At 41.4% G+C, this 24,109-nt stretch overlaps 1 protein-coding gene across 1 annotated transcript in view; it reads right to left on the bottom strand.

The window, feature by feature from the left end:
• The window catches only part of LOC124798491 (protein retinal degeneration B), a 565,476-nt gene extending 541,894 nt beyond the window's left edge, over nucleotides 1-23,582 (bottom strand). Inside the window, 1 exon segment of the mRNA XM_047261931.1 lies at nucleotides 23,487-23,582. The gene's annotated coding sequence lies outside the window, so the exon portion shown is untranslated.
• Nucleotides 23,583-24,109: the final 527 nt, after the last annotated feature.

The raw sequence follows: 24,109 nt of genomic DNA, 5'->3' as shown, positions 1-24,109 counted from the left end.
ACTGTACTAACTAAGGACAAAGAAAATCAGGAAAGAGGTCATTCAAGCCAAAAGAAATCTGCTAATTGAAAGTAACAATGAATCTGCCTCACACTGAAGTTACGTTATCTTCAGTTTTATTATAACATGGTCGATTTCGAGGCCTACAGCTTCATCTTCAGATGTACCTTTGAGCAGCTTCCGTATCTTGGCTATATACAGGGTGGCCAGTAAAGCTTGCAAGGGCTTTGCAGGGCAGGTAATGCTGAGAAATAACTGCTAAGAAAAAAAAAAACTGGGTACCTTGCGCCGAGTTAATTAGCGATGAAGTTTTCCAATCAGGAAGTTGTGCGCTCTTATTCAAGCGGGACTAGCAACTAGCTGCCAGTTGGCATGTTTTTCACTATCAATATCTATGTTTGAAATTATATTTTGTGTCTGTATATGTGAGGTTACTGAACTTAGTCTTGTTCTGTGATTGAAATCGATATGCAACAATAAAAAAACTGTTTCAAATTTATACGACCAATGCTGGGGTTTCCCTTGTTTGCATCAATGAAAATTAATAAATACCGTAATAATTTTGACAGAAAGGATGAGAGTTAAATGATTAAAATACGGATATCGACTTTAAAAGGGTGGTATTTACTTGAATATGTTCGGCCACTTTGCAACACTCCCTCCACAGAGAGTGGAACCCAGACGACATTGCCGTAGGCAGTACTGGTTATTTCAATTCGGTCCTTTTTATATCCACATCCCCCCCCCCCCCCCCCCCCCCCCCCCCCCCCCGCGCGCCCCACCCGGCTCCCGGCTCCTTCCATTAAAGTCGACGTAACTCAAAATTCGGTTGCCAAGTTGTCACTCCGCAGAGAACGGGACATGTACGAGCCAATGCGGTTGTTGACGAGGAAAACTTATTTCTGATGTTCGCTTCTTGTTTCGGGTTGCGATAAGATGATAAGACGGTAAATCTGTGGCGGAGAAAGAAGGAAGTGCGTACATGCTCCTCATGTAGTAAGTTTGTTTGGGAACGTTCTGTTCATCCCGCACACTGACTGATTTTTTATAGGGTGGTGTATTTCTCACGATGAGTCACTATTTTAGCTTTCTTTATTGATATACGGAGGTATATTATTTCCCCCCTAACTTACGAAGCTTGTAAACTGTTTTCTGTAGCTCTTGTTACTTACTTCCAAAACTGTTACCGGTATATCATTGCTTGCATAAGGATATTATGATATTTATTTCCATTAGTCCGTATACTCGGCTTTACTTCCTGACGCCAGATCTTAATAAAATAACTTATATACACATTAAACAAGGTTGGTGACAGCCTCGATTTAGTTCCTTATTAGTAGTGATTTCTTAAGTTTAATTATTGCCAACTTTTATTATTTTTTCTTTATTTGTATAAGCTTTCTATAGCTTCAGTAGGATGTCGGGAGCCTATACGATATCCAGCTTTCGTCATTATGTCCCACAGTTTCTTTCTGTTCACACTGCCAATGCTTTTCCAAAGTCAAAAATGCTGTATTTTTTGTTATTTGCCTTATCATCGTTTGCCTAATATTTTCCGTATGACACTTTAAAATATATCAGAAAACGGAGTATCAATGTGTATCCGCTGTCTGACCGCCGCATCGTCTTCTATGGCAGCACTGTAGATAAACGGAGGAAACGCATCATACGGGAACTCTAATTCTGATATACTCACCGGTCAAATGGAATGGCTAATTAGCTGAACTCTGGTGAAATGGCTGCCCTCTCTGTTTGCTCCGGTCGAGCTCCAATTGAACGTCAGCCCCTCCGGTAACACCCGAAAGGACTGGGGTGAGCGCGTTAGTCGAAAACTGGATTACTCTCCACTTAACAGGATCCGTTGGCTAACTTTACGGCAAGTTGCAGCGGTGCGTGCGAGGTCTGTATAACCACGTTGTTTCTATTACTGTTTTTTATGTAAAGTGATTTCCATGGGTCAGACTGCTTACGAGTGCGAGAGACAAATTATCTCTGACTCGTGACATAAAAATTCTGTGCATAGAATGTGGAACATTACGTGTACAATTTAGAACTGCGGAAAGTAGGGTTGCAGTGGAACTGTAACGAGCGGCATTGTATTTTGAATACTGACTGCAGTTTTATGAATTATGATAACGTTACATCCCGTACAAGAGGATGATGCATACTGAAATGTTGCTAGAAAAATCGTTTATGGAAAAATATAATTTCATGAATGGGATAGGTACGTTCAATTCTTTCGTTATTTTAACTTTTGTCTGTGGGTCGGACAAAATTTTTGTGTCATGACACGTAGGGAACTTTGTATCCTGGGAAATCAATAGAGCCTGCACCACAGTCGTTTATGCTCTATTTTAAGAGATTAAATTCTGGACTTTATCGAAACTGATACACAACTTGGACACTGATTCTCATGCTATAGAGTGAGTACGTCTTAACACCCAGGACGTCTTCTCCATGGCGTAAGATTGTGCCTCTGATTTTTTAAAAAAAGTTTCAGAGTCGACGATCGCCGGAATTCTGCAGAGCCACAGACATTTCATTCCAGGTGGCGTAACTAATTGTATACCTGGAAGAGTAGGAGATAATTGTGTAAAAGTATTCGGAAAACGTCTTCTTTCGTCGAAAAGTTTCCATTCAAGTAACTACATATTATTCAGTCATAATAATTGAACTTAAAATTTCACATCGCTCCAGCCTACTTACTCTGTCGCGATGCATCCGGCGTGCAAGTTAGTACTGACGTTACTGAAGAAAAAACAGACTGCGACTGCAATATTCGAGGAGAGAGAGTATTGCTCTGATGCTGAAATCCAAGCAGCCGATGGAAATGGAGGAAAAGTACACGCATTCAGACAAGAAAAGTAGCCATGAGGAAGAAGGTCCAAACGTTCGTCTTTTAAAGACGGCGTGAGATGTATAAATGACGCTGATTATCAAAGTGAGTAGAGACTGTTTGTTTCGTGATTGTACAATCTTCCACTAACGATCCACCAGAATAGATGCATCAGTGTGAAATATGGGAACGCACTACTAGGAGACTCGAGTTCAGTGACTAGCTAATCAGTTTCGCTGACCAGGTCCACTTTGCAACGGTTACATGGTTTGGAAATAGCGAACAGACTATCTAATTAAAAGTATCCGGACATCCTTATATAATGCGGAATTGACGTCTAGATGTCGCGGAAAGAATTGTGTTGTCAGCAGAGAAGCGTTAACAGGAGACCAGATCGGTCAGGAGGTTTGAGTGACTTAGAACGTGGGCTACCCATTCGACGCCCCTGAGCAACAAATCCATCAGGGACATTTCAACGCTTCTAAAGATACCAGCGTCGACTATTGGTGGAGTGCATCGGAAGTGGAACGGGAAGGAACAACCACCGCTAAAGCAAGACCCGGCAGAGACAGTCGACCATTGCAAAAGGAGTCTGTAAATAAATAAATAAATAAATAAATAAATAAATATATAAAATAAAAATAAAATCAGACGAATCACTCTTAAGTTCCGAACTCTACCCCAGTCCAGCTAGCACAATCCTTGTGCGTAGGGCGTTAAAAGAATGGAATACAAAATTAGGGCAGCTCCTCGAAAGCCACTCATTTATGTATTCGGTGTTAAGAGACGCTTAAGGTGGTGCAGAGAGCCGCTGGATGGTAGATGACTGGAAAACTGTGATTGAGTGCTGAATTACCCTATGGCAATCCGGTGGAAGGATTTGGGTTCGGCAAGCGCCTGTAGAACGTTACCTGCCATCACGTGTAGCATTTGTATTGTATAGGGGAAGAGACCAGACAGCGAGGTCATCGGTCTCGTCGGATGAGGGAAGGACAGGGGAGGAAGTCGGCCGTGCCCTTTCAAAGGAACCATCCCGGAATTTGCCTGGAGCGTTTTAGGGAAATCACGGAAAACCTAAATCAGGATGGTCGGACCCGGGATTGAACCGTCGTCCTCCCGAATGCGAGTCCAGTGCGCTAGCTACTGCGCCACCTCGCTCGGTCACGTGTTGTGCCAAAGCGAAGTACGAAGGGGGTAGTGTTACGTTATGGTGGCGTTTTTTGTTGTTAGGATGTGGTTTCCTTATTGCAATGAAGAGAACGCTAAGTACGGAAGGATATGAACACATTTCACAGTAGTGTGTACTGCATACAGCAGTGGAACAGTTCGGAGGCGACCACTAATTCTATCAGCATGGATATCCACCCTGTCACAACGTAGTATATGTGAGGTAACTGCGAACAGTAGCATTACTGAAATGGACTAGAGTAGTGGGGGGGTTACCAGTTTTAACTTATTGGTTACAGAGGTGGAGGACATTGTTCCTTTAAGTAAGCAAACCAGCCGCCTGTGCTAGCCTAATTTAATAGCCCTTACGTAAATTGTTCACTTGCGCGCATGTTTTGTTTATAATAGTCAATAACTGTCAGGATGATTAACCTTATTTACGTGCAAGATGGCATGTTTACTCCTGCGTGCAAAGCTATTATGTTAATGTGGTAACTGTCATTTTTAATTACGCTAATTTATCACCCAACAAAATGACGCCCCCACTGTGCAGCTATTGGCCAAACCCCCACCACTACTCCTCCTTAGTGTCCTCCCAGCATCCCGAGACTGTCATCCTTAATGTGGATCTCGCTGAAGCAACAGCAGCATCAGTAAATTCGGGTCATGTTGCAAATTCCCAAGATAGCATAGCACCCAGTGGTGCTGATCTAGTCTTCACGAATGTTCAGCACCCAGTGCTTCTGCAACATACGACGCTATTTACGATTTCGAAGTTAATTTATACAAATCTTTTCAAAAGGATGTACATTTAATTGCTATTCCACTGACTTTCTCCCTTTAAGAAAATACATGTAAATATGGGTTTCGTGACTAATTTTAACCGAATGTTTGAGGCCACTAACACATACAGAATTCGCTGCTGTTTTATCCATACTCAGAAAGATATTTCTTTAAATTTTTAGTAACTAACACCTCCAACATATAGCTATTTACAGTTTTATCGGTTTTCGCCTCCATATTCCGAAAATACCTATAATTCTACCAATTTCTTAAGACGGCACCCATACAAATGCCTTTTTTGTTAAAATTTTATCGATTTTCATCACAAACAGCGACTTCTTTTTTATCCATAAAAATCCCTGTCAAGCAATAGCAACGTCGCGATTCTCTAATAAAGTACACAGATTTTCAGCGTAAAACAATTTTTACTTAACAAAAATCCAGCACTAAGTTTCACTTAAAAGCACTTACTGACCGCACTTTTTTTTTGTATGGCTATCTATCAGCTCTCCTAACACGATATCCGAATGGAAAGCCCTGTTAGAGTGTAGGAATGTAGCTGACAACCATGTAGACCTCTAGACGGCTGAATAGCGAACTAATACTTAGTATGTGTTGGACAGCTTTTGCGATGGCGTGGAAATTTGAGAAGATTCAATATGGACATGTATTTGCACAGGGCCATTATTCCCACCCATGTAAATTGTTCAGTTGACTGCTTCTTCACATTTCGTATCTTTATTTAGTTGAGAGAAAATAGATTGAGGTGTATGCATCTAGCGGGTGGAAGACACATTTGCTGGTTCTCTAGACATGAGAAACATGTTATTTGACTTCCTAAATTATAGGGATGATTTGGAATCTATTACATCACCGAAATCGGTAATAGCGAGTGGAAATATCAGTTTTCTCTGTTTTTCTTTTGTCGAGTTTTTTCTTGTAAAGGTCTTCACAGACAGGGTAAGTTTCTAGTTACTCTATGGTTTACAGCACGCTCCACCTAGCTAAAGTTTCGGGTTTCTAGAGATATAATTTCCAGTCTATATCTTCAGAATTAGATCGCGTGAGCGATATGCTATGCAAGCGATATTGATACGTGTTTTATATCGAGAAGTACCACGAAAATGGTAGGATATTCTATCAAAACATGTGAAATTAGATATATTCTTGTGATCACAGAGTCTGGAGATGAGTGTAGAAAAGCGAGCAAGCAAGCAGGCCCGGACCAGAAACAGTAATGTGTTTGTGCCGAGGGGAAACGAGCAGGTCTTTGCACAACAGTTCTGAGAGTGACGTCGATCCACTGAGGGTGCTCTGGTCACATGCTGGGATTAGATGACCATCTGAACTCACAGGAAATATCTAGTCCTGCGAGTATACCTATGGTGCATGTGCTTATGCTGTCTGTCTTCGCAGTACATGTACAAATGATGTACAAGGGGTGATTGTGTATGGTGCAGGATACGAATGGTATGTTTACTACATCAACACGGTACACAGTGATACATTGCTGGTTGGAGATCGGTTTCACGCTCTAATATTCAAGCTCCTGTTCTCAGTCGGATAGCAGTTTAATTGAGTAAGAGTCTATCTGTATTTGACGATACATAGAGCACTTTGCAAGAGGTAATGACAGTGGCACATAAAGTGCCCTCCGCCACACACCATTGGGTGGCTTGCGGAGTATAAATGTAGGTGTAGATGTTTAATTGTGGGTGCAATATAGTTATCTGTATAAAATAGTTTTTACTGCTGAAAGTCTCGTCCGCAGAAAGAAAAAAAGGCAGATGGTGCTTCCACACTGGCGGCATTAGTAATACGGCGGGTAAATTCGATAAGAGCCAATCATAATCCCCCATTCATTCACAAGACATCCTTTGTGCTGGGATGTAGGAGTCTCTACATAGCGGTGAGAACGTTAGTGTATGTTGAAAGCATGAAGGGTAAGACGTGATGGATGGGGTGCCACGTTAGGACCATCAGAAGGAATGCATTCGGCGTTATTCTGTGCTTTTTCGTAAACAGGTTCTGTTATGACAAGAATTTCCATGTGGACATGCTGAGACATCATAAAAGCTCCTACAAAAGCAACCATTAACTATTTCTGGGACACTATACTATTTCTGAGAGGTCGACTTGACTCACATTTTACATAGTCATGTGACGTCAGTGTAACACTGAGAACCTTTTAGATGGCGAGTCACTAAGTGGACATTTTGCAGCGAGGCGTCAGTCACGCTGGGGCAGGTAATCACGGCTGGATGCAGCTCTTATGTCCTGTTAGAATCACCAGGGAGATAGCAGCCTGTGCTATTTTGCAACAGATTTCTATAGTGCGATGTGACAACATTCTCCACAGGTATAGCATCAGCAATTGTATTCACATTTGCTGCCTAGAGGCGTTTTGCATACTAGATAGGTGTGAGCACACCTTGGAGTTCTGTGGTGATGTGGACAGGGGTCTGGGCTCTACCTCACGTGATCTGGGAGGACGTGACGGCAGAGGAGGAGGCGACACTGCGTAATCGGGCTGCTGCGAGCAGCCTGGATGCTGCAGCCCTAACCTGCTAGCGTGAGGGATGGTGGCCCATGGACGCCAGAGCGATGCTGTGGTGGCCGCGGTCGTGGTAGGGTCAGGGCTGGGGGCGGTGGCCCCTCTTGAGTGGCGGAATGTGTTTTTTACTAGCGACCTTTTGTTTAAACTGTAGTCCAATGATTTCGCTGACCAATAGGATGCTGCAAATTAAAAAAAAAAACTACCCCATACACACAAAATCGATTTAATTAATTTGCATAAATTTTTTATATCAAAGTGGTGTTAGCGGTACAACAGTTAAGGGAGAGAGTGCGTGAGTGGGTGACATGGAGCAGAACAGCAGGTTAAGAGTAGAGCACAAGGTTAATTTGCATAATTTTTAAGTAAAACACAGTACAATAGTTTAAGAGGGTGGGTGACAAAGAAGAAAGCGCTAGAAATGGCGTTCAAAATCATGTGATATTCTAAAAGTGTACCAGAAAATGGTGGAAGGACATAACTAATTACTTAATTTGGAATCAAAGGCGGTACAACAGTTTAAGGAAATGGGGGTGGCATGGAAAACCACTTAACAGAATAGGTTAAGTGCTGACAAAGGCCTAAACATTAGGTTAAGACAGTCAGAGTACAGTGCCAAACACTAGGTTATGCAACATGTTTGCCCCATGTAATTGCTTCTTCCAAGAGCTAGACGTTTCCAAACAGCAGAGAATGATGAGCAAGAAAAATCCAACCCCACAAATTGGAATTTTTTATAAATAGACAATATGCCCTCGAATTGCATGTTATGAGAGCCTTCCTCTCCACCAATTTCCATATATTCCGTACACTGCCTAGAATACCCTAAATTATTTAAATGGATAATATTCCATACACTACAATCGAATTCCTCCAAATGATCGATCAACTGAGTCTTTTTCCTGCCAAACCCCGGGAGGGAGGGTGGGAGGGGAGAGGGTAATTAATTGATCAATTTCATTAAGTAATCAGTCAAATTGATAAAAGCGGCAGGGGCTATTCCAATAACTCAGACTTGAACATGTAGTTGTAGCAGCGAGGGGGGATGGGGAAGGGGGAGTGTGTGGGGGAACAATAGGTTAACTGCCTGTCAAACAAAAGGCAGGATCGTTTTAGGAGAACAATAGGTTAAGTACCTGTCAATTAAAGGAAAACAATACGTTCAGTACCTGCCAGTCACAGGAGACCAATAGGTTTGCCTGAGTGCATATCTGCCCCAAATGTAGGCAACCCACACTAACAAAATGCACCACAATGAAGGTAGTCCCACTACTCATAGTGTCTTATCTCACTCTAGACCATGACTCTTTTATCCACTGACACACTTGTTTGATTGCAGGTGGTTTTAAAGCTCCCTTCGGCGTGAATTCATGTTGGGTTTCATCCATTTGTCCCATTCCTCTCTCATATATGCTTTAAATGGTTTATTTATCGAGACATCAATAAGATGCAACTGCGAAGTAAGTCCTCCTGGACTAACAGCAAGCTCTGTATTTTCCTGTCGCAATTTCTTTTTCACAGAATTTTTAAATGATTACTAAACCGATCCAGCAGAAGAAGAGAACTCTTCTTCAATAGAGCACCTTTCCTTCTCTCTCACATTCTGTTAATCCATAATTTCATACTAGCCTTGTCTATCCAACCCTTGTCATGAGCATGAACACCACCACCTCACAGTATTTCAGAAGGTTTTGGCACTGTTTTGCGCTTGAAATGACAACAGTGTAGTGCATTTTTTCCATGTACACTTCCTTTTATAGTTACAGTTTTAGCGCTTTTCGTGGCAACAACAGTTCTGTTACTCAGCACATCAAATGTCACAGGAGTTTCGCCCATTTTTACTGTTTGGCTTGGTTCTACACTGGCTTTCTTTCGATGTTGAATAGTAAAGCAATGGAAATATTCTCTCTTCATACTCTTGGGGCATTTTCTGACATATTTTGGTTTTCATTCGCATGCGAAGTCCATGACGCATCATAAACCTGTAGCACCAACCAACTCCACCCTCAACAGACTAAGTTCCTATGTAGCGCTAGCTGTATTGATTCTAGTGCCATTCTGGCGGTGTCTTTGAATCAATTTCAATAAGTCATTAGCTAGTTTTTGCAGTTTTTCCATTCACTCCTCTCTTTGCATATTTAATCTCGCTCATTTTCTATAGTTTTTCTTCTGCGGCCAGTTGAATCCATTATTGTCAGATAGAGATATGTTCCTCGCGGCATCAAATATATGGCCATTTTTCAGAATGGCGGGAATTCTAAATAAAACACTGCACATTTTTATATTTATTTAGAGTATAAGACATACCTGACATTTGGAGGCAATTTTTCGAAGAAAAGAAGTGCATCTTATAGTCCGTAAAATACGGAGTAGCAAAAACAGCTCAACTGTAAAATACGATGTCACAAAAACAACTTGGCTCATCCATCTAAGTTGCTGACGCGAATATTATACAGTAGAATCGAAAAGAAAATTGCAAACCTGTTAGGATGAAAAGATTGGTTTGGCTTTCAGAACGGTAAAGGCACCAGACAGGCAGTTCCGACGGTGCAACTGTTAACTGAATCAAGACTTATAAGAAACCGAGTCAAGTTCAAAGGCTTTGTCGACCTGAAGAAAGCTTTCGACAACGTAAAATAGTATAAGTAGTTCTAAATTCCGAGATAATACCAGTGAGCTACAGAGAATGACGGGTAACATACGATATGTACTAGAACCAAGAGGGGACAATTACTTTGTAAAACCAAGAACGAAATTCTCAGATTAAACAGGGCGTACTATAGAGTCTTTCTCCCCTGCTGTTCAATCTATAAATCGAAGAACCAATGACAGAGATAAAATATAGTTCCCAGATTAAAATGCAGGGTGAAAAAATATCAATGACAAGTTCCGCTAATAACGTTTCTATCTTCAGTGTAAGTGAAGAAGAATTACAGCACCTGCCAAATGGAATCTACATTCAACTTAGCAGCAACAGAATATGGTTTGTAAGTAAACCAAAGAACGACGAAGGCAATGACGAGGAACAAAAGTAAGATTAACGAGAATCTTATTGAAATTGGGTACCAGCACTATACGAAGTGAAGGAATTCTGCTACCTTGAAGGCAAAATAACGTATGACGGACGAAGCAACGAGAATATAAGAAACAGAGTGGCACATGCAAAGAAAGTAATCCTCGGTTACAGAAGCCTGTTAGTATCAAACAACGGCCTCAATTCAGAAGAAATTTCTGAGAATGTACGTCTGGAGCACAATATTGTGTTGAAGTGACTCATGGATTAGGGGAACAAGGAGGGAAAAAAAAGAAGATTCGAAGCGTTTTAGATGTAGTGTTACAGAAGGATTCTGAAAATTAAAGTGGACTGATAAGATAAAAATGGGTGATTCTCTGTAGAAACGCTGACCAAACAGGAACTCTACAAAGGGACAGAATTTCCGGACACGTGTTAATATCTCAGCAAGTAACTTCCATGGTACTAGAGGTAGATTTGTTGAGAGCAAAAATTCTATAGAAAGATATTAGAACGTAAAGCAACCTCCCTACCACATGAGTTAACGCGGCCGCGATATTGCACGAATAACTGAAGAACACTGATAATCACAATACAAATGTTTTTACTGGAAACGTATTTGCTGTTAAATAAAAAAAAACCAGCCACGTGTCACATCGCAAAGCCTACTGCATTACTTATCCGCTACTCCCCTGGAGCTGACAACGAATTTACAAACCCTTCCAAGCAGGGTGTTAGTTGACAGGTTAATACTGAGTTGTGTTGTACTGTATTGCCCTCGTTTATTGAGAGTGCAGTAAAACACCAAGGAGAAAAAAGATGGTTATTGTCCACGGATGCAAAGTTAGGTAAACTGCATAGAATTAATGGATGAAAGAGAACTGTTGAAAAACATTGGTGCTGAATTAGGAATTTTAAAGGCGTGACATCTTAAGAACAACATGAAAGAAGTCTTGTTTGAAAATTACGACAGAGAACAGCGTAGAAGCGTTGCGGGGAAACTAAAACAGCAAAGAGCGAGTCGAGCTTTGCATGTTTTTTAGGGCAAGCAGGGAAAGTGGCGTTTCTATTTTAAGCCTAATAGCCCAGGGAAAGAGAGGAGTTTAAACAAGAATTTACCTAATGGTGGTCCTAACTTCGCAGCCAGCCGACTTGGTTACAAATTCTGAATACGTCAGCTGTCAGTGGCTGGTGGTAGCCTTTCGAGGATAGACAACAGCTGCTGAAAATTCTAGAAAGGCATTCTAAAATCTGTTTTCCTCTGACAAGCTATGAAAATAACACTACAGAACGATACAGATTTTTTAATTTTTCCCTACACTTCCTTTTTGCTTGTTTCCTGCTTCAATTGCGTGATACACTGAAAGAATTATTTCGGGGTGAATGCTGTAAATGTCTTTGTACAACTATGTTTCTATTTACGTCATGGAATGATCATGAATGTATTTGCTATCTTCATTTGTTCTGAGGCTCTATGTTTTGTCTTTTCTTTATCATATGGTTTAAATTCATTTTCCATGAACAGAGTAATGTGAAGTTTGGTGTGTTGGACGGTTTAGAAACATATCGATAGGTCGACAGAGAAAAGCACCAACAAAGAGTCGGGAACAAGAACAGCAAGGTGGTTGTTGTGCCACTTGAGTGTTAGTGTGTATTGTGTCCGTGACTGATGTAAAATAACTGTTTGGACAGTGACATGTTTTGTGTACCGCGGACTAGGAACTGATAACCATACGTGTCGCGTTGCTTATTAGTCGGAACTACTACTCGGCAAAATCTTAAAAGCTATGACGTGCAGACTGCTTAAGTGCGTGAACGCTCGAAGTGCACTGTTTTGATTGTAGACATTACAGACTAGTGCACTCCGCGGGCAGTGATTTAAGAAGATGATGTTAACGCATATCAGTGTTGTAAAGTGATGCTAAGAACTTTTACCGACAGCGTATGGAGTGCCGATCGCCGCGAGACCGTTGTTATTATACGGTGAGGTTTGCGCACAGCACGGATAGTTTGATGCATACCGCGGACTGTTAACTCGAATTACTAATATATTAATTAATGTTCTTTCTTACTGCGGACGGTTCTACTGTAAAATGTCGATCGATCGGAAAACCATAAAACTGAAACTGTGACTAATAACGGCTAACGAAACTTATTAAGTCGGAATACGTGACCCGTTAATTTAATGACCTATCTTACTTTCGTCGCTGCATGTAGATGCTTCTACAAACATCGCGTATTCCTTCTACACTCGCAACGGTCGGCTACGATCAAGAGGAACTGCAAGACGACGATAATTACAAGACTGCGCGCTCCAGGATTATGGACCAACGACGCGGACCTCGAAGACTCGCGGTCATTACCAGATAAGTGGAGACTGACCCTGAGAAAAAAAAACTGAATTCACGCCAACAATTTCTCTAAAGAATACTCTAAAGACCTTTTGCAAAAGCAGTGGTAGGTTCTTACTCTCACTGAGTTTACGTAACTGTAAATTATCCCTTTGAACTGCAATCTTTTTCCTGTTAATAACATTCAGAATTTTCGTTCATTAAACCATTTTTTGCAATAAACATTATAATTCTGCAAACCATTAGCTTCCAACTCTGTCATTATTGCAAACAACTGCAATTATAACTAATTAGACCAATTTATTAGTCTTTATTTTTCATTCCCTTTTTAATCGCTGGGAGTTTATCTGCATTTGCATGTATTCTTGTTTTTGTGCTAATTCTCGTGTGGATTAATGTGCAGTGTCCTGCATTACGTCAGTAGCACACCACGGTTTGTCCAGTCATTTGGTGGAATATTTTGTTAGGAGAAGCTTTTTTGATTTTGAGAGATGGATGAATACTCAACATGTTATACTTTTATGAATCTTGACTACGTGTGTCAGCTTGATATACAGTTAATTCCGGAAATAGTTAAATATTCTTAGTTTCTGTTACTTCAAAACTTGAGAAATCAGGAGACACCTATTAGCTTTTCTTCTCTGTTATTAGACAAGCACAGTCATTTCGAGTTCGATTATTATTCGAGTGACCCACGCTTTGCACATATGGCTCCTTTAATGACAGGACTAATACAGCAAGTTATGGCCGATATGGCTAAATTTAGTGACAGGACTGAGTTACATTCTTCACATCAAATATTAGGCAAAGTTGATCTCTGAGAAACGCATTCGTCACAAAGTAAACTCCAAGTTCTCAGAATTTTTGATAATCCGAGTGTTATACTGCCACATCTAGTACGGAATAATGAGGTTCCACTGTATAACAGGTTTGGGTTTTTAATTTTTGAAGAATAAGCGAACTATGCACAAATAATCAGCATCCTGGTAATCGGGAGCTAGCTGTAGCCTATACCGCGTATAAACAGGTCTAAGGGCTCCTCTGAAAGCGGAGGAAATGGATACTGACTGCATCGGATCAGACAAAAAGGGCCTAAATAAATGCTTCTACTGAATGAATGAGAACAAATTTTAAAGAAACACATTTTTCCTGTACTTCTTTTAAAAGGAAAAAACCATGGATTACAGAAATAAGAACAGAAAGAAACAACATTAAAGAATCGGAAATAACGGAAAGAAACCTTTTTTAAGGAAAATATATTAAATTTAGAAGGTTCTCAAGGCAGAAGAAATAAGAAATTGGGAACATCGTCAGCAACAAGGAAAATACACAAGGAGAAAGCGGAGGACTGGTGAAACAGGAAACAATAAAGAATGAAGTTGTCGCATGATCGTGTTTGGCCGATAAGAATATTTAAAAAGTCGTCCACGACACCAAGAAAACAGTAGGTATTGGCGCCCAGGTTGATTACACGTTCCTTGACTTTCGAAAAGCGTTCAATAGTTACGCTCTGCAGTCTAATAAAATAAGAGCGAACGGAATATCAGATCAGCTATATGACTGGACTGAAGAGAGAGTAGCAAACAGAACACGGCATGTCGTTCTCAATGGAAGAAAAATCTTCAGAAGTAATAATAACGTCGGGTGCATGTCAAGGGTATGTTATAGGTCCATTACTTTCCGAAATATACGTATGTGATGCAGTGGATAATGTCGGAAGTTCGATAAGGCTTTTTGCGGATGTTCCTGTTCTGTACAGAGAAGTGGCAATACTAGAAAACTGAAGCGGAATACAGGAAGATCTGCAGACGATCGATTCTTGGAGCAGGGAATGGCAACTGACTTTCAACATAAACAAATATAACCTATTGTGGATATATAGAACGATCACTGGAAGCAGCTACTGTCATAAAATCGCTATAAATATGCATACAGAGCGATCAATAAAATTAATCGCGAGTATGGTAGATGCCAGACAGATTCATTGGGAGAACCATCAGGAAACTACGTCCAACCACTTACAAGGAGGTAGCTTACAAAACCGCGTTCGATCAGTACCTGAATACCGCTTATCAGTATGGGATCCGTACCAGATAGGATTGATGGAGGAAATAGAGAAGATACATAGAAAGTTCATTTAGTAAGCACGAAAGTGTCACAGAGATGATGAACCAATTCCAGTGGCAGACACTACAAGAGAGGCGTTCAGAGTCACAGTGTGGTTTATCCTTGATAGTTTCCAGAGTGTACGTCCCTTTAAGAGTGAACTAATATATTGGTTCCTCCAACGTGTAGCTCGCGAAAAGACCACGAAGGCAAAACTAGAAAGATTCGAACGCACACAGAGGCAAACCAGCAATCGTTCTCCCTGCGAACCATTCGCGACTGGAACAGGAAAAGCGAGGGAGGAGGAAGTAACAATTGTACACAAAGTATCCTCAGTTACACACTGCGAGGTGACTCATGGTGTACAGATGTAGTCCGTTGAGAGGCGGGGGGGGGGGGGGGAGGGGAGCTGGTTCATCTCTTCTTTGGCAGTGATGTGTATCATGCATGTGTAAAATACACTGTGGCTATATAACGCAGCTACTGTGCACGAGACAGTGTGTACAGAGCAAGACACACAATGACTTTTAGCAGCAGCCAGGCTCCTCAAAACATGCCACACACACTGTGTTGGTGGCTCTGTAACGTGGTTCGGACAGCACGGAAGCTCCCAGTAACGCCGGCCGGCAGGATGTTTACAAGCTGAGCTACGTAATGTCGGCCGCTTACCGGTACACCGCACGGGCCTGACCCAAGCCAAGCTACCACACCTTCCCGCCGCGCCGTCTAAAAACGGAACACCCGCCCCACTTTAATTCCACTCTCGGGGCTGCCGTTAGCCGAATTGTTGTCTCGTACTATGCGCCGAATTGTTAAGTCTCGCACTACGCCGGCGACCAACAATTCGCGAACACAGCTGACGTTGCCTCTAAGGTTGTATCCTACGTGAGCGACAGCGAGGGACTTTGGATACAGGACACTCCAGCGACAAACACCAACATTGGGCGAAAACCTTGGGTGTCCTGCGTACGAGCGACCATGTCGCGCTTCAATATGGCTTCTTAGAGCCAATCAGCTGTTTCTATAAAACGGCGTCCTTAACCTGTAGAATACTGTAGCTGGGGAGTAAGGCTCCAGAACTAGATTTACTTCAGAAAACAAAACGAAAAGGAATGCTGTGCATGAAATTTACCAAGGGAGGAATCTCCGTGGAGAATTTCGTAAGTATCGGCAACTACGAAGATCACCAGACAAGTTCTTCGAATACACGTGAATGAGCAGTGGAGCATTCGACTATCTCATCAATAAATTACATACGAATCTTTTTTTACATGATCAAGAACTTTTTAACAGCCAATAAATGTGGAGGAATGACTATTACATGACTAACTACACTAAATGCAAACATAAGTACACAGTTTGATATCGGACGAAAGATAGGGAGCTGTGGTGTAAGGGTAGTGTATGCAGTTCATAATTATGTGTGGGGAAATTGTCCTTGGTTCCATCCCCATTCGGTCTTAAGGGTAACGTATGCAGTTCATAATTATATGTGGGGAAATTGTCCTTGGTTCCATTCCCATTCGGTCTTACATTTTTACTGACTCAGTTACAATTCTCTATACTAAGTTTTATGTATACTGTTTACACTGCATCGCTAAGTATATTTTTAAGGTCTTGCCAAAGAACTTGATCACACCTATCCCAGTGTATCACACACATTTAATTCCTAATAAATTACAATGAATCATGAAATTTTACAGATATTTGATGTTGCGAACGTAATTCACCAGCAGTCAGTGTTAAGGCCAAACGTTTCGATTACTCGAAATAGTCTGTAAAAGTAAAGCTTACAAAATTTTTGAAAAGTAAATCATACGTTTTGTGTAATGATTTGTCTAAAAGTATGAAATAAAAAATATTAGGGAAATGTTTGGTGCACCTCATTTTCTGTTCATGATTTCGATCATCATTCAAAGGCACGTAGAACGTTTCTCTGATCTACTTATTTCTTTTACACAAATCATTTCATAAAATATTTGACCGATTTCTTCCATTTTTGAATTTCACGTTTTATTCAGAAAGCATGATCATACTGACTCTTCATTTGCCTTCCTGATGTACTTGATTCGAAGGAAGCCTTTTTGACATTTAAATACCGCACCAATGTATCTTTTTGTGCGCAAAATAGCTAGGTCTTGAACAGATGACATTTTTGACACTTCGTTTACAGCAGCTATTCGTAAAATATTTCAATTTTTCCTTAGCTTATTAATTAAGTTCTTGTACATTACCATGATTACTTTCAAACAGTTAAATATTTTCATGTCAAACTAGATCCCATGCTGGTCACTTTGATACCCCCTTTACCTGTTTCTCTCCCTTTGTTTAGCTGTGAAAATGTTAACAAAACCTCATGGTGTAAGTTATAGGGAGTCTTGTTTCCGCTTTGCTCACACGTTTACGAAAACGTATCGAGTGTTTACCATATGATAAAGTAGTCCTTCCTGCGTGCTGTCATTTCCAAAATTCGTCGTTTCGATATCTTGAACCTTTTATGAGATACGACGACTTTTACGACCACTTGATTCTCGAAGCGCAGGAAAGGTTCGGACGCGCCAAGAGCGACCCGTCTGCAGATATAACAACCAATATCTCAAGAATGAAAAGAGATATCATTGCAGTCTCAACTTCAAATACAATTTAGATATATTGGTTACATTTCATACGCAATAATGTATGGCCTTCAATGAACTATACGTAAAGTCTGCATAATGTGATTTTACCTCTGCAAATTCTTAAAAATTTCGTGCAGCATTAACTATGACGAATAACGAAAATAAATTCTGACCTTTATCATTTGAGGATATCAAGCTATAGGTAACGGAAGAATCAAATTTTTTCACCGAATAGCTTTCTTAAAATCGGATGTTAAGTAATTCATAGCTGCCGTCGCGTCTGCTCCACTGCTTTGCCAAGAAGACACATGGCTGTCGCTTTGTGCCGCGCGTGCTGCAGCAACAAGATTCAAACACGTTTGAATTCAAACGTCGCCAGTTGCAGCGGGAGACAGGCAGCGACACAGATGTCGCTCACGTAGGACACTTCCGTAACTACACCTGCGGTTGTGTTTTGTCGCCTGAAGCTGTCACGTGCTGTCGCTTGCTTCTGTCACTCACGTAGGACACGGCCAAAAGATGTGACACAAGGCGGAAGGGTCTTGCACGAGGAGCTGCGTCGATTCACTGTCATGCTATTGCTTAATAACCAAACATGGTAGTTAGTAAATTTATTTTTATTTCGCCAAGAGATTACAAAAGATCTGAGCCGAGGACACAACGAGGAAGTTCATTATCCTGTATACAGGGTGGTCAGAAACACACTGAAAAGTTTGTAAGGGTGTTGCAGGGGCAGTTGTACTGAGAAATGATTGTTAAGAAAAAATTAAATACGTCGCGCCGTTTCGAAGTTAATTAGGCTGAAGTTAGCCTATCAAGTCGTCGCTCGCGCACAGACTCAAGCAGCCTGCGAGGCGTTGTAGCCAACAAACATGTCCTTCGTTTGGTTTCCTCAAATCGAACAATCGTAGCTTTTGTCACCTAGCTTAAAGATGTCACTTCCAGAAAAGTCATATTTAAACTGGTAATGAGCATTTCATCAAGTGGTTGCTCACAGACCACCAAATGTTGGTACAATAGCGCATTTTAGCGCGTGAAAGTGCTTGAATTTGTGCGCAGATCATCATCATTGGCTAAATAATGCTAAATAATTCCGAAACGGAGTATCCAATTATTTTCTTAATTGCTTATCAGCATAGCCTCTCCTACAACACTCTATTACAAGCATTTCGGACTGGTTCTGACCGTCCTGTATACAGCCGCTACATAGCCTCCACCAGCTTTAAGAGTCCCCTGCTGACAAGGAGGGTCCATGGATTCATGAGGTTGTCTCCATACCCGTACACGTCCATCTGCTCGATACAATTTGAAACGAGACTCGCCCGACCAGGCAACATGTTTCCAATCATCAACAGTCCAACGTGGGTGTTGACGAGCCCAGGCAAGGCATAAAGCTCTGTGTCGTTGGATGGTTCGCACGCTGACACGTCTTGATGTCCCAGCACTGAAACTGGCAGCATTTTTCGGAAGGATTGCACTTCTGTCACGTTTAACGATTCTCTTCAGTCGTCGTTGGTCCCGTTTTTGCAGGATATTTTTCCAGCCGCAGCGATGTTGGAGATTTGATGTTTTACCAGATCCCTGATATTCACCGTACAATCGTGGTATGGTCGTACGGTAAAATCCCCACTTCATCACTAACTCGGAGATTCTGTGTCCCACCGCTCATGCGCTACTATAACACCACGTTCAACCTCACTTAAATCCTTATAACCTGCCACTATAGCAGCAGCAACTGATCTAACAACTGCGCCAGACACTTGTTTTATATAGATAGGTATTGCCTACTGCAGCGCCGTATTCTGCCTCTATACAAACCATCTCTGTTTGAATAGCATGCCTATACCAGTTTCCTTGTAGCTTCAGTGTATCTACTGAGAGATATAACAAAAATCGAAACCTTGTGTCCGATTATTACAGTAATATCCCAGCTACGACTGTAGCAAACAGTTACGAAGAAGTCTTCTTTAGTTTTGTGCGGAACGTTCTGTGACTTAATACGATATTTGTCGACGGCAAGGACGTGCTGAAACTGTTTCTGGCTACATAGTAAAATAAATGATAATTTAGACAGTGGGGATCGAATGATATCCTCTCGACACTGCGCTAATAATTGCAATACTAGGAAATAGAGTACGAATTTCCTTCACTGCCTAACAAGGAATTAATTTAATATAGTTGCTAAAACTGTAAATGCGCAGATGTGTAGGGAAGACCCAATGACCAATTTGTAACAGTAGTACTTTTGGAACATTCTGAAATGGAAGAATCTGCTCTTTCCGATTGTTTGCACCTCAGAAACGGTTCTTGGTATGTCACTGCCTAACAGCTTTGAGTGTACTTCCGTCGACTTCCTGTTTTCAACCTGTGTATTTTATAAACAATGCTTTTCTGCTACAGTCACGCTTTGAAACCAATTATTGGATTTGGCATGACACGATTCGACAGCAACACGTTCTTATCTACTGATTATACATTAATTTATCATTACATTTGTCATATTGGGATGTTTTCGTTGCTATGTGTGTGAGTGAATTTGGTTGGCGTGGTTTCGTTGGTTAAATGAGTGAAATCAACTTTCATCTGGTGAATATTTGACACACAAAGCATATGTAAAACTAGGAAGGTCCTTTCCATTAATTTCAAAGCTTTTTTATTGATTGGAACTGCCAAAGATAATTATAACGCTCAGATAATTATTACACTGACAGCCAATAACAAAAAACAGCAACATCGCGCTTGTGGCAAGTTGAGTGACAAATAATATATAATCAGTACGTTAAACTAAGCCATTTTCTGCGTGCCGCTTGTTTGAAATAAGCATTTCATTTCTATTAGTTAATTTCACCTACCGGGCGCTATCAAGCGACATCACACAATTCTGTTATACCCTTCAATCTGTCAGTATGTCGAGAGCAACACAAGAGTGTGGAAAGATCAACTCGTATTGGCATGCCATATTCCCGCCGAACCGCTGAATACCTCCCCTATCATAGCTGCGTGGTTCCTAATCCGCAACCCGCCATCACAAATTTGAGATTCTAGATCCAGAAATAAAACAGCAAATTGCTTGAGAATTTAGTTACCAAACCAGCACACACAACGCGTTTGTATAGGTCAGGATAATATTTTTTCTCTTTTCGCTAGCCTTTATCCCGTTCAACGTCTATAAATCAAAAAGACTTCTGGGTTATGTTTTGTATAGGCACACGATGGCTTTTTCGAATATTTACAATGGACATTGTAGTAAGAGAAGTGTCCAAGAACGTTTTACCCTTTTCATGGCCGGAACTCCAAACGTCTTACAATAATTTCATTTTTGTAACTGAAATAATTGTTACTGACACATTACTAATAATGTCATATAGGCTGCAATATCCAGAGTAACTTTCATCTGCAGCCGAGTGTGCGCTGATATGAACCTTTCTGTGATATTAAAACAGTGTGCCAGATCGGGACTCGAATCCGGGTCCTCTACCTTCCGCGGAAAAGTGCTTTACACTTCTTTTCAAGTTGGTCGGGGCGGATGTCACTTTACAGAAGGCAGCCAACCCTCTGACCGAACATGATGAGCTACCGTGCCGGCAAATTTCATTTCTACCAACTGAGCTACCCAAGTACGACTCACTGCCGGTATTACGTAATTTCTATCAAATAAAGATTTGTTTATTTAACATCTCACTGCCTTACAAAAAGAAATTACGTTTTTTTAAATATTCTATTTTTGAAGATAATTATGTTACAGTTAAATTCATTCTTTACATCAGTGGGTAAGTGTTAAAAAGCACAATACCTAACGCTTCTTTGCGCCACACAAAGGCTGAGTGAAGGATGTGCAAGTCATTTCTCCTTTTACTATTAGCCTACTTATACGAATGTTGCTATCGGTTCTGAATCATGCAGATTTTCGACAAAGCTTCAAAAGGGTGTAATTTTGCTGCAAGGCTGTTGTATGCGCAAGTGCTTAAAGATCTTTCTTTAGGAGTCATGTTCGGTAGGTTGTTTTCGTGGCTGTGTACTTAAAATGTAAATTAAAACAACGCAACCAGTCAATAAATTTTAGGCTTACTATTTACGGCAAGTTTTCTTTTTTTCTTGGAGGGAGGGGGCCTTGGTTCCATTATGTGATGTTTACATTGGGTGAAGTGATGCTAGGAAACCAACAATGTTGAAATATAGAGAAAGTTTTTTTTTAAGTATATCATGTTGACTGCAGAATGCTTTTGACGGATTAGTATTTATTCTTACTAATCCACAATAATCCCCGAAATCGTTGTAAATAAAAAAAGGCTGAGTAACTGATATTTTTAAAATTATACTTAGGGAAGGTTCAGGAGTTATGGTATTAGACATCACATAAGCAAGGCACATCTTAGGAAACATTTTTGTAATCGCAAGAAACATTTAGTAATAATTCATTTACTCCGGTTCGCTAGTTGGTATAAAATGCTCACATCTTGACTAATATCTGAATTTGTTGTTTCAGTTTAGTTGACATGTTTAGCATGTAATATGTACGACAATCGAATCAACAGAAATAGACGAGTGTGTTAATCGCGATAGAGGACTCTCACCGATATGAATGAAAAGCGCCGCGATTATTTTTTTTTCTGTGGGTTGCCTTTTCACGCGGTGCAAAAATTCTACTGAAATCAGGCGAGTCTTCACTTTCCTGCTTTCGCAACGAAATCAGCATTAACAAACACAATGTCGAGAATACGAAAATAAAGTATATCGGAACCAGCTTTTCAGTAGAAAGCTGCGTTATCGAAAAGCTTATTTCCTATGCAGTATGTGGACCACGTGAGTAACTAACAGCAGTACAACATTCATTTCCGGACGCCGCTTGCACGCGTCTATACATCGGTTTGATGATACGGGGTGGGTGGTACACTCGGTCCGCCCGCTTCCACCGGCTATCACAGAAGCGCGTAAAGGACTTTGTTTTGACATTGCCACACACACGAATTAAATTTACATATGATATTTCTTTTAACATGTCGAACCAGCTTGCATGCGTGAGATGTGTGACGCTTAGTTTCTAAACAATATAGTTATTTCTAACACACGATTTCCATGAGGTTACCGTGTGGAAAGTACTAGGGGGGGGGGGAGGGGGGGGGTAATAGAAAACATTTCTCGGTTATGTCTGTGTGCAGCCAATTAAATGCAGATGACCTATTATTCCCACTAAAAACACTTGTCAGAGTAGAGTAGGAAACAACACACGATTAATAGCGGCGGAAGCAGAACAATTAGGATACATTTGATAAACCACAATCACTGCCACTGAGAAGGGCTCAGCTTATGGAGGCGAAACCAGTAGCAGCTGATAACTGACAGGTCAACAACCGTTGAGGTTTATTCGCCGAGTAGGAAGGAAGTGACATGACCAACGGACCTGTCTTATTAACGACACACTGAAAAATTTCCTGTTAGGCGCCCGTGTCGAAAAATGAAAAAAATCAGAATTACTTCGCTGTACTGTCTGGCAAGATTTAACAGGACAACAATGAATTGCCAACAATCGGTATACTTGAAAATTTAGTATTATACCAGTCTTTGTTCGCAACTCAGTTAAGCAGCTTAAATCAATTCTGATTGGAAATAGTTATTAAATAACATAGAAAACCACTTTTCTCTCCAAGATTGGCGTCAATACAACAAATTAAAACTTATGGACAGCCGTATCTTCATCGTGAAAATGTCATACTTCATGTGTTTTGTACGTTGACATGTGTTTTAACACACCAGTAGCATAGGAATTCATCATAGTGATACGCTTAGAAAGGGAATATTTGCAGTATGCGTAACATATGACTGTCCGTAAGGCCATGTGTGACTTTCAGTTGGCGACCAGATGGCAAGCTTCAACGTTCATTCCGCGACAGACGCTTGTTAGCTACACTATACATCTGCTAGATGGCGCGTGTATGTGGTGGTGTAGACAGTGCAGAGACAGCAGGCGTTGCTGCGGCACTGTATGTTCGCACGAACAAATCGCACGGGCGCGACAACGCCGCTAATCAGGCGAATTATCAGCAGGAGAGGCACTCACTGTTTGGCGGGCAGAGACGCTTGCACGAGCAGGCAGACGACGGCAGCGGCGCAGCCTGTCACATGGGCGCGCCTCTCCGCCACTGGATTACACACCCACACGGCACGAACCGAGGCGACGCGCGCTAGCCGCTAGTGGGCCTGACGCTCCGCCACGCAGCCGCTACGAGCAACCCGCCCGTCTACACGGTGCAGAGACTAGCTGCACACTGACCGACCTGCCGCCGGGCCGCGGGCGCAGCAGCGCCGCCACGCGGATGACGTCACGGCCCGCGCTATTGATCTCTCTGGTCTGGCGACCGGGCGCTCGCCGGCCGGGCGCCAAACTCGAAAAGAATCGCTGGCGCGCCGCGGGTCTCGCGTCGAGTGCGTTCGCAATAAAGTACGAGCGATACAGCGCCGATCACGAAATAAACATCGTTCTCAAATTCTCTGCGTTAACATTCAAAGTTCATTGATACTGTATCACTGTATCTGCATTCTTTTTTACTGGGTCGTCGTCTGAAGTCGACTGTAAGATTTCTTCTTCCCTCAGAGTAACACTTGAAACTCAACGACTTTCATTATTTGTTAAATCTATTGCAATCACTGCTTTCCGCTAACTGATTTGCCATCTATAGCTCC

The sequence above is a fragment of the Schistocerca piceifrons genome, chromosome 1 (assembly GCF_021461385.2).
Source record: "Schistocerca piceifrons isolate TAMUIC-IGC-003096 chromosome 1, iqSchPice1.1, whole genome shotgun sequence".
NCBI classification, from domain to species: Eukaryota; Metazoa; Arthropoda; class Insecta; order Orthoptera; family Acrididae; genus Schistocerca; species Schistocerca piceifrons.
This window is presented reverse-complemented; position numbering and strand designations above follow the sequence as displayed.